This window comes from Gossypium hirsutum, chromosome A12 (assembly GCF_007990345.1).
Source record: "Gossypium hirsutum isolate 1008001.06 chromosome A12, Gossypium_hirsutum_v2.1, whole genome shotgun sequence".
NCBI classification, from domain to species: domain Eukaryota; kingdom Viridiplantae; phylum Streptophyta; class Magnoliopsida; order Malvales; family Malvaceae; genus Gossypium; species Gossypium hirsutum.
This window is the reverse complement of record NC_053435.1, coordinates 63,780,642-63,791,419: the sequence shown is the minus strand read 5'-3', so window position 1 is coordinate 63,791,419 and position 10,778 is coordinate 63,780,642.

The following is a 10,778-nucleotide window of genomic DNA, read 5'->3' as shown; positions in this document are numbered from 1 at the left end:
ATTTCTTCTTGCTCACTTTATTATTGGTTATGAGTGTGTCAATACTGATTGTTTATTCTAGAACTTGCTTCGATTATACATGTCGAGACCACACCTTTGATTTGATATACTGAAATGATAAAGGCACTTAGGTTTTAACCCTACTTATTCCATAAAAAGCCTACATTCATAATTAACCCTTAGTAAACCTCTTTGAGCCTAATAAATCGTTTCTTAATTTACCATTAATATTAACCCATAACGCATTTTTGATTCGTTGAGAATTTTCCCTATTTTATTGACTCCTTTTTTGTCGAGATTTGATTTGGTTAGTTGCCTAACTATATTCTTTTAATTAAGTTGTCTGATTTTCTCTTGTTCTTGTTCTTAAAAAAAATTCAAAAAAATTTATTATACATTTATGTTGATTATTTCTAGTTCTTTGGTTTGAGCTTAAGTAGTTAATTTCATATTCTGATAAAAGCTCGTGTTATTCTTTAATAATTTCGATCGATGTAATTATTCAATATTAGTTTATTTTTTCTAGTTAAGTAATTTATCAATTCGATCTCGATTCTAACCTTCTTTTTCAACCTTTATCCACACCTTTAACCTAAGCTCCATTACAACCTTTTAAAGACCTTTTGATTTGTGTATCATCTCATTTACATGGTGGAGATTTGATTTTTATGCAACCTTATGGTAATTATTTTTCATGTTTGACTTTTGAGTGCTTAATTTTTGAACCTTAAACACTTTGAGTGATTTGAGTGAACCGTTAGTGAGGATGCCAAATCTTGTCGATTTTGAATTAAAAGTAATTACTTAGATAAGGGAAGATACCTATGTTTTCATGTCTTAAAAAAATGTTTAACTTGGATTGTTTGAATATTTAGGGCTCTTTTAGTTGAATTATCAATGTGTGATTATTTATGAATTATGACAAAACATTATTGATGAGAATTACAAGTTGAGAAAGATTAATTTTAATTATGAGTTAAGGATTTTGCTTGAGGACAAACAAATGCTTAAGTATGGGGATATTTGATGAGACATAAAAGTAACATCTTTTATTCCCATTCTTGATGCATTTTTTATGATTTATTATATGAATTAGTGAATTTGATGCTCCTAATCTTTTAAATTCATGTTTCTATACTTAGGTGAGCATAGGGGAGCGAAAGGAATGAAAAACGAGCCAAAATCAGGCAAAAAGAATTGTTTCTAGGATCCACACGGGCTGGCCGCAAGCCCATATGAGCCACACGGGCTGGCCACACGCCCATGTGCCAGCCCGTGTCGATTTCTTACCCTGCTTCCCTATTACGTAAAAACCCAATTTTTAGGATTTTTGAGCATTCTAAAGTCTATAAATACATACTAGAAGAGGATCTAAAGGGGGGCACACAGAGTACAACAGAGGAATTACTCGAAGAAAGCCGTTGGAATCATCTCAGAAGTAGATCCGCTTCAAGATTGAAGATCTCCATTCAAATTTCTCTCGAAGTTTCTTTGGGTTTTTTTATGTCTTGTTGTTTTTTTGAATTTGAGATGTTTTCCTTTTACATTATGAACTAAACTCCCTAAAATACCTAAGGATGATGAAACCTAAGACGAATCTTATTATTTAATTTTCTGAATTACATGATAAATACCTGTTCTTTTTCTTAATTATGTGTTTTTAATTCTTGCTTTAATATTTTCAGGATATTAATTCAAGTTTGATGTGCTTATTCAATGGAGAAAAAGTCTTTGTTTAAGAGTAGATCTCGCATAATTAAGTGGAGTTGCATGCAACCCTAGAAATAGGGTGACATAAATCAACTGAATTAGAGTCAAATCTAATAAGGGAATCCATAGAGCAAGTTAATGCAACAATAGGGGTTTTAATTAGGAAGAGATTTCAATTAATCAACTTAGAGTCAGTTGTTCTTAGTCTCGAAAGAGATATTAACATAATTTAGGGATTTCTAAAGATCAAGACAAGTGAATAAATCATTTAATTCAAAGTCAGAATAATAAGTGAAGTCTAGGTGGATTCTTCCTTGGGTATTGTCTTTATCATTGGTTTATTCGATTATTTCCTTCACTCTCTGTCGCGTTCATTAGTTAATTAGTTTAGTTAATTTTAAATTAAAAAAATCCCTTTTATTTTAGGCTAAATAATAGAAAGGTAGTTAATACTAGTACTTTTAGTCCTTGTGGATACGATATTCTGGAATCACCATAGCTATACTACCATTCGATAGGTGCGCTTGTCTTTGTCGTGATCGTAGTCTAGTTTAGTGAACCATAAAATGATCATTAATAGTTCTTTTTTTTATCTACTCCTTTATGTTGATGACATGTTGATAGCAGCAAAAGATAAAGGAGAGATAAAAAAGGTCAATGCCCAATTAAATGAAGAATTTGAGATGAAAAAATTGGGACTAGCAAATAAGATACTTGGTATGGAGATTCTCAGAGATAGAAAAGCAAGTAAATTGTACCTAAGTCAGAAGGGTTACATTGAGAAAGTTCTTTGCAGGTTCAATATACAGAGTGCTAAGCCTGTTAGTACTCTTTAGCAGCCTATTTCAGACTTTCATCGGCTTTGTCTCCACAATCATATAATGAGATTGAGTACATGTCACATGTTCTATACTCTAGTATAGTGGGATCTCTTATGTATGCTATGGTTTGTTCACGTCCAGATTTATCATATGCAATTAGTGCAGTTAGTAGATGCATGGCAAATCCCTGTAAAGAACATTGGAAAGCAGTTTAGTGGATTTTAAGATACTTACGAGGTACTACTGATGTTTGCTTACAGTTTGGAAGAACTAGAGATAGAGTCATTAGGTATGTTAATGCTGATTTTGCTAGAGACCTTGATAGAAGAAGAGCTCTCACAGTTATGTCTTTACAATCAGAGGTTGTGCAATTCGTTGGAAAGTCACTTTGCAAACTACAGTAGCTTTGTCAACAACTGAAGCTGAGTACATGGCGATTACTGAAGCTCGTAAAGAAGCTATTTGGTTGAAGGGACTCTTTAGTGAACTCAATGAAGACCTTCAAATCAGTACAGTATTTTGTGACAGTCAGAGTGCCATCTTCCTTACAAAAGATCAAATGTTTCATAAGAGAACAAAATACATTGATGTTCGGTATTATTTTGTTCGTGATATTATTGCTCGTGGTGATATTGTTGTGAGCAAAATTAGTACTCATGAAAATCCTGCAGAAATGATGACTAAGTCACTTCCTATAACCAAATTTAAGCATTGCTCAGACTTGGTTGGTGGTCATTATTGAATTTAAACCTTTAAGGGGTTTTATGGAAGAGGTGGAGAACTTGTTCGTTGAGAGTTTGCGATGAAGAACTTGTTCATTGAGAATTCGTGTCAATGTGGAGATTGTTAGAATTAAGTGACCTGAATCCCTATTTAAATAAATTAAATTGGTAAAATAAAATAAAAGTAAAATTTATATAGAACTATACTTCTTTTATTTTATTTTATAAAAAGATTTTTTAAACCTTATTAAACTTCATCTATTTGATATTGATTAGAATAAGGTGTTTCAATCTTACTACACTTCTATTAGAATTTGGTTTTACAAGCCTATAAATAGAGATAGTCTACTCCTCTTGTATCCATTCGAATTCAACATAGTGAATTTTCTTCTCCTCTGCCCGTGATTTTTTCCTGAAAGGGTTTCCACGTAAAAATCGTGTGTTCTTTATTTTTATTTCTCTTTTCTTTGCGAAATATTGTCATTATCGATATTCTATTTTTTTTTACATATGGTATTCCTAATATGTTACTAATATCAAATGATGATTGTGTTGATATTGAATTTATTTATTTTAGATAAGTATGATAATGTATTGTCATTTTCATTAAAAAAATGGACATTTATAACTGAGTTTTAGTTCGATTGGTATCGACATTGTTGCCAATACCATATGAAAAGAAAAATTGTATATAGATATATGTTAATCCATAATATTTAATTAATGGGAACATACAATTATTCATCAACTTTTTATAGTGTTGGTCTCTTAAATGATTTTTATAATTTAATATCGTTTTTTTTATACATCAACAAAACAATATCACATCATTAAATGTTAAATACATACAAATATTATTATGCAACCCTCCATATTTGATATCTTCTCTAACTTTCACTTAAATTAAAATTATTTAAGAATTATTAAAATTTTGAGAAAAAAAATAGACACATTAAAAGTTTGAAACAATCATAAACAAATAATTGAAAATAATAAAATGATACAAACAATTAAAAAAAAGATGAAAACTGAACAATTATAACCATCATTAGCTTTGTTATCAAACTTTTTTCTATGGTTAAAAAATTAAAAATTAGAAACCATTAAAAATGGAAAAAGAAAAAATTGATGGCTTAGAAGTGAAAGAATTTTAAAAAAATAGCTGCAAGATAATTAAAATTTAAACCAATACTAAAAATTATTAAAATTTATAAAAAAAATATGTTTTTAATTAATTTTTTAAGTAATTTAATTATAATTAAATAAAGTTAGAGAAGATACTAGATATTAATATTAATATTAATTTATCAAATATATTAAATATTTCACTTAATATTTTTTAAAATCAGTTTGTAAATTTTGTAAATTGTAATAGTTCCAGGCATTGTTTTTTTTTTTATATCAAAATATGATCATTTTTTTATCTATTTTAAATTTTTCCTTATAATATAAGCAGTAATTTTGATCATCCTATTACTAATTAAAATTTAGCAATAGTCTACCACTTTGGCGTAGTTTTTTCGTCTATGTGTTTTGACACGTATCTTTTCTAGGGTTCGTAGAAGGGGCTATGGAGGACCAGTTGGCAAATCTGGCTCTCGTCGATGAGGAGGAGGAGGCGTTTCAAGAGGAGGAGAATGAGTTAGAAGAAGACTACAAGTTCTATTTAGTTGGAAGTTGTTTGATAGATAGTGTAGTGCATTTTCCTTTATTGAGGAACACATTAGTTGATTTATGGCACCCTCTTGGTGATATTTCCATCACAGGTCTGGTTGAGAAGCATGTTTTGTTCCAGCTCTTCTATGAACTTAATGTGAATCGAGTTTTGGAGGGGACTTCGTGGTTTTTTTAATAATCATTTGTTGTTGTTGCATAAGATCCAACCAGGGGAGGATCCGAATACGCTGCCACTGATATATATGGAGCTTTGGGTGTAGATTCACGATTTGTCTCTAGGTTTGATTTCAGAAGCAATGGGGTGACAATTTGGTTCTTTTTTGGGCAGTTTTCTTGATCATGATGTGAAGATTTTAATGTCTTGTGCAAAGAGGTATATGAGGATTAAGGTTTGACTGGATTTTCGAATTCTATTTAAACGTAAAAAGAAGATTGTGTTGGGAGCTAGTAGGACGGTATATTCTAGGTTTAAGTATGAAAAGCTTAGCCTATTTTGTTTTCTCTATGGTAAGCTTGGTCATGGGGAGAGTTTTTGCCTAGATAGGGTAAGGATAGATCTAGCTAAGATCATTTTTGGTTGGGATATTTTGTTACGTGCTCTGGTGAGAAAAAGGTCCTCATTGGTTAGCTGATGGTTATGAAAGTCGGATGGAACGGTAAGCCAGAGATTGGATAAGAATAGGAGTATGAACGAGCGTAATTTTTGGGATAATGTTATGAATTTCTATCCAAATCGCAATTAAAATTTGGTAAGGTCCACAAGATTCCAATCGGTTAAAGTAAAGGAAAGAGTATCTAATTGGGAGAATATGTAACACTCATCACCCGTATTCAATGCCGGAATAGGGTTACGGAGCATTACCGGACTTATAATACAAATAAACACACATTTCACATACATATTTCAATTTCATGTAATCATCATTCAACATCAATCATATTGTCCCTAACACGAGCCTACAAGGCCCAAAACATGCATTTGGGGTGGTTCGGGACTAAACCGACAATTCAAGAGATTTTTACGAAACTTAGAAAATTTTTCAAACTACAGGGTACACACGCCCGTGTGGTCCGACCGTGTGCCCATGTCATAGGCCATGTGGACATTCGAAATGGGATCACATGGCCATGTCCCAGCCCGTGTCTAACCCCGTGTAACTCTCTGACTTAGGTCACACGGTCAACATACTCACCCGTGTGACTAGCCTGTGTGTTGTAAAAATGGTCACACACGCTCGTGTGCTAGGTCGTGTGCTAGGTTGTGCCAAACTTGTACGGTATACTAACTTATGCCACACGACCAAGTTACACGCTCGTGCACTGGGCCGAGTGGAGCATATTGACTTGATTTTTAATTCAACACCAGGGGATACACGGCTGTGTAACCTGACCATGTATCATACACGGTTGAGACACACGTCCGTGTTTCTGCCCGTGTGGACAAAAATAGGCTATTTACCAAGCCATTTTGCCACCCAAACTTGCACACACAATCCAATTGGCATAAAAACATGAAATAATTAGGCATTCAACCAATCTCAAACAAGTATAATTTTTACCATTTCAATACCAACCAATACCAAACATATTAATACCACAATATGCCATTCAATTCATACCAAAAACTCATAATCTCAAATCAACAATACAATCACTTTCAACTATGCATCATTTAGCCTAATCTCACAAACATACCAAATTCAATTCTCAACCATTTAGCACCCTTAATTACCAAATACCAGCTAACATCACATATCCATAATCAAGTACATAATAAGAGCCATTTGCACAATTATATACACAACCAAATCAACAAAAATAAGCAAACTCTCATGGCTATATACAAAACCAAACTTTAGACATTTACAAGTCAATTCAAATGGCTAAATTCTTTACCAAACTATATATAAAAAATGACCATAATCCTATACATGCCATATACTCAAAATACTTAAATTCAAAGGTACCAAGTGATAGTTGGATAGTATGATGAAGTCTCCGACGGTCCCCGAATCTGAGCTGGCTTTGAATTCACTATAAAACACGAAAAATTAAACAATGTAAGCTATAAAGCTTAGTGAGTTCATATAGCAATAAACTTAACTTATCTAATATACATAATTTAAGCAATTGAAACATATCATAACATATCTCAATTTAAGCCATTAATCTACCACAATTTCTATTCACAAGTTTAGTTATACATTTCACAAGTTTCTTTGATTCAGTGCTTGTATGGTTTATGTACATACCTGTGCCCCCTCGTATCAAATACATACTCATCAACATCATTGATTTACCCGTTGAACCATTTGAAATACTATTGGATACTCGGGAATCTCGCACCCTAAGTGCCATAAATATAGCCTAAGCTATCACATATAATGCTCATACTAGAGCTATCAACAGGTCTGCTCACGCAAGCTGACGGTCATGACCAAACTACATGGTGTTGCTCACACAAGCTGACGAGTATCCACAACACATGCCGAAAAATTCAGCCATTGGTAGGACATACGGACTAGCACCCAAATCACATAACCCCTAATGACATGTCATTTGTATCCTAATCTATTCCTAAGGTTCAACCGGGATTTCTCACTTGCTAAATCGTCATCGAACATGTTCGTAGAGTCGTACTCACAATTTATACAATATCAAAGTATTTAAAACACAAATATAATAATGTTTATTACATACGAACTTACTTCGAATGCAAAAATGGCGTAATAAGTTGATTAAACTGAAACCTTGTTCTTTCCCCAATCTAAATCCGTATTTTATCTTTCCTGATCTAAACAATATCAAATTTAGCTTATTTAATTATCACTCTATTAGTCCAAAATACACATTAAGATAAATTTACACTTTTGCCCCTAACATTTTAACATTTTTATAATTTAGTCCTTATTTTATAAAATCACAAATTCATGCAATTCAACCAAAACCCATGCTAGCTAAATTCCAATTAGGTCTGTAGTAGTCCATATTTTTCATTTATTTCACAATTTGACCACAAAATTTACACATTTCATAAATTAATCCCTAAATGACAATTTTATCAAAAATCACTTTACAAATGTTGTTTACCTAACAACAAGCATGCTTTTTCTATCTTCAAACATCAAAATACACTAACATTCATCAATGGAAAAACCCTAAACCTTTAATATTTTGCAAAACAGTCCCTAGTCTAGCTAGATTAAGCCGCAACGATCTTAAAAACATAGAAATAATGAAAAACAGGATAAAAATGAATTTACATGCAAACAAATGTTGTAGCCGAATAAATGAGCTCGAAAATGGTGTCTTTGTTCTTCAATTTCGGTCAAAGAAACCATTGAAGAAGATGATATGTTTATTTTACTTATTATTACTTTAACTAATTTACTAATTTACAATATTAACCTTATTATAAAACCTTTAAAACCATTAAAAATATGTCCATCTTTGTCCACTCATATTAAAAATGGTCTAATTACAACATAAGGACCTCTAATTTAAGATTCCATAGCTATTAGATACCTTTAGCTAATAGAACTCTACTTTTGCACTTTACGTAATTTAGTCCTTTTTATCAAATTGATCATTCAAACGATGAAATGTCTTAGTGAAAATTTCACACAAACATAATATCATGCTGTAGACATTAAAATGATAATAAAATAATTATTTTTACTTTAGATTTGTGGTCCCAAAACCACTATTTCGATTTGACTAAAAACGAGCTATTACAGAATAACTCGAATGTTAATGAGCCTAATGATTTTGGGCTTATGGAGTTGGGCACTGATGGTGAAAATGTCCTATTCAATTTGTTGACAAGAAAAAGAGACAATGAATGCTTGGAGTAACCTCTGTTGATTTGTTCAATGGTGATGTTAGGGTGGTAGGGGAAGGTTAAGATAGACCGTCTAGCTCTACAATGCAGGGTGGTTCAAGCACAATGAAAACCCTAAGTTGGGATGTTTGAGGGTTGGGAAAACCATGGGCCATAAATCGTCTCAAGAATAAGCTGAGAGAAATTTGTCCCCAAATTAAGTTTCCTATGGAAACAAAAGTTAGCGCGAGAATGATAGAAGTAGTTAAGAGGAAGTGTGGATTTCCTAATGGAATTAATATGGGAGCAATGGGTTCTAGAGGAGGATTATCATTGGGTTTGCTATAAAGTTGTATGGTTAGTTTGTGAAGTTATTCATAGTATCATATTGATGTCAAAATTCAAGATAAATATAAGGGTTTATTATGACATTTTATTTGTTTTTATGGGCATCCTGAGGAATTACTAAGGAGTTATTCTTAGGATCGTCAGTTGGGTCAAGATCAATATATTTTGTGGTTGGTAGTTGGGGACTCTAATGAGATAGCATATTCTTTTGAAAAAAAAAGGTGAACGATTGCGTGCGGAAAGGAATATGGAGGCTTTTAGATCTTCTCTGCAAGATTGTGATCTAAGTGATTTTGTAACACCCCAAACTCGGCCCGGACGTTATGGCCAAATCTGGTGTGTCACATTGAAGTGTTTTAGTGAAAACCTTGTTTCCATTGAAAACCCTTTTTAAAATGAGAAACCTTAATTAACTAAAAAAAACCTTTCAGTTACGGAAGCCTTGTATAAAACATTTGATTTTTTTAAAAAAACTTAGTTGCGGAAACGTAGGAAACAACTATAATTTAAGAAATCCATGTTTAACTTCTCGTAAAAAATAATAATAATTCAAGTAATAAGAACATAATGAAAACCTTATTACAATCTGATCTAAACACACTTAAAAAGAAATAAAAACTAAAATGCTTAAAAAAAAACCAAGTCTGAATTATCTTGCCAACCGGCCACCCAGAGTCCCTCCAAACATCGAACCTTCTACTGAGTATCACCTGAAAATAAAATAAAAGAGGGGGTGAGTTTTCGCAAACTCAGTGTGTACAACTCTCGAAGAAAAACAAACATTCAAAGAGAAATCATCAAACATGCAATGCAATCCCATCCAAATTATCCATCCGCTACACACCAGCTCCGTCCCCTGTCACACCATGTGGGGATATAAATATCGACCCACCCAGCCCACACACCAATGGTAGCCCGGTTGCAGAACTGCCTTCATTTACATATTGGGCTTTAAAAGCCGTCGGTGGATCCATCATTGTCAAGCAACCATGCGAATCCTCATATACTTCCTCCGTTCCATAATCCCCATCCTATATGCAACCTAAGCAGAACGTCATATGTATGCATGTTACATCCATAAAACTTACATTCAACACCTAGGGGTATTTTGGTTATTCTCGCCCTTAGGGGCATTTCGATAATTTTCCCTTAATTACGGTTTTCACTTACCTTGGCCCATGAACAAGTCCCGCAAGCTAAGATGAAAGAATACTATGCACCAGGTAAGATTCCAGAGAAGAGGAGGTAGGTCATTAAGACCGCTTAAGTACCAAGCTCTCATTAGATCCAATCCTAGACATGTATATACCCGTTGCCACACCTTAACCCTATGACTTGTCCACGATCTCAATTAATTAATTAAGTTTTATGTAGTCATCATATACTAGGCCCAATACCCCTACATACATGCATATGGCCTACTAGGCCCAATCTTATTCAAATGGCCTATTTGGCCCAGTTCATATTCTTATGGCCCACTAGGCCTAATTCACATTCATATGGCCCATTAGGCCCAAATCATATTATATTCATGCTCACATACAAATTTCCTAACACATAGCATCACTTATCAGTCCTTGCCTATTGTGGGCCCAACAGCCCATAGGCCCATTTAGCCCATTCCGGCCTATTTGGCCAATTCTCAACCCAAGTCCATGGAATCGCCCGTGGGCCTCAGAC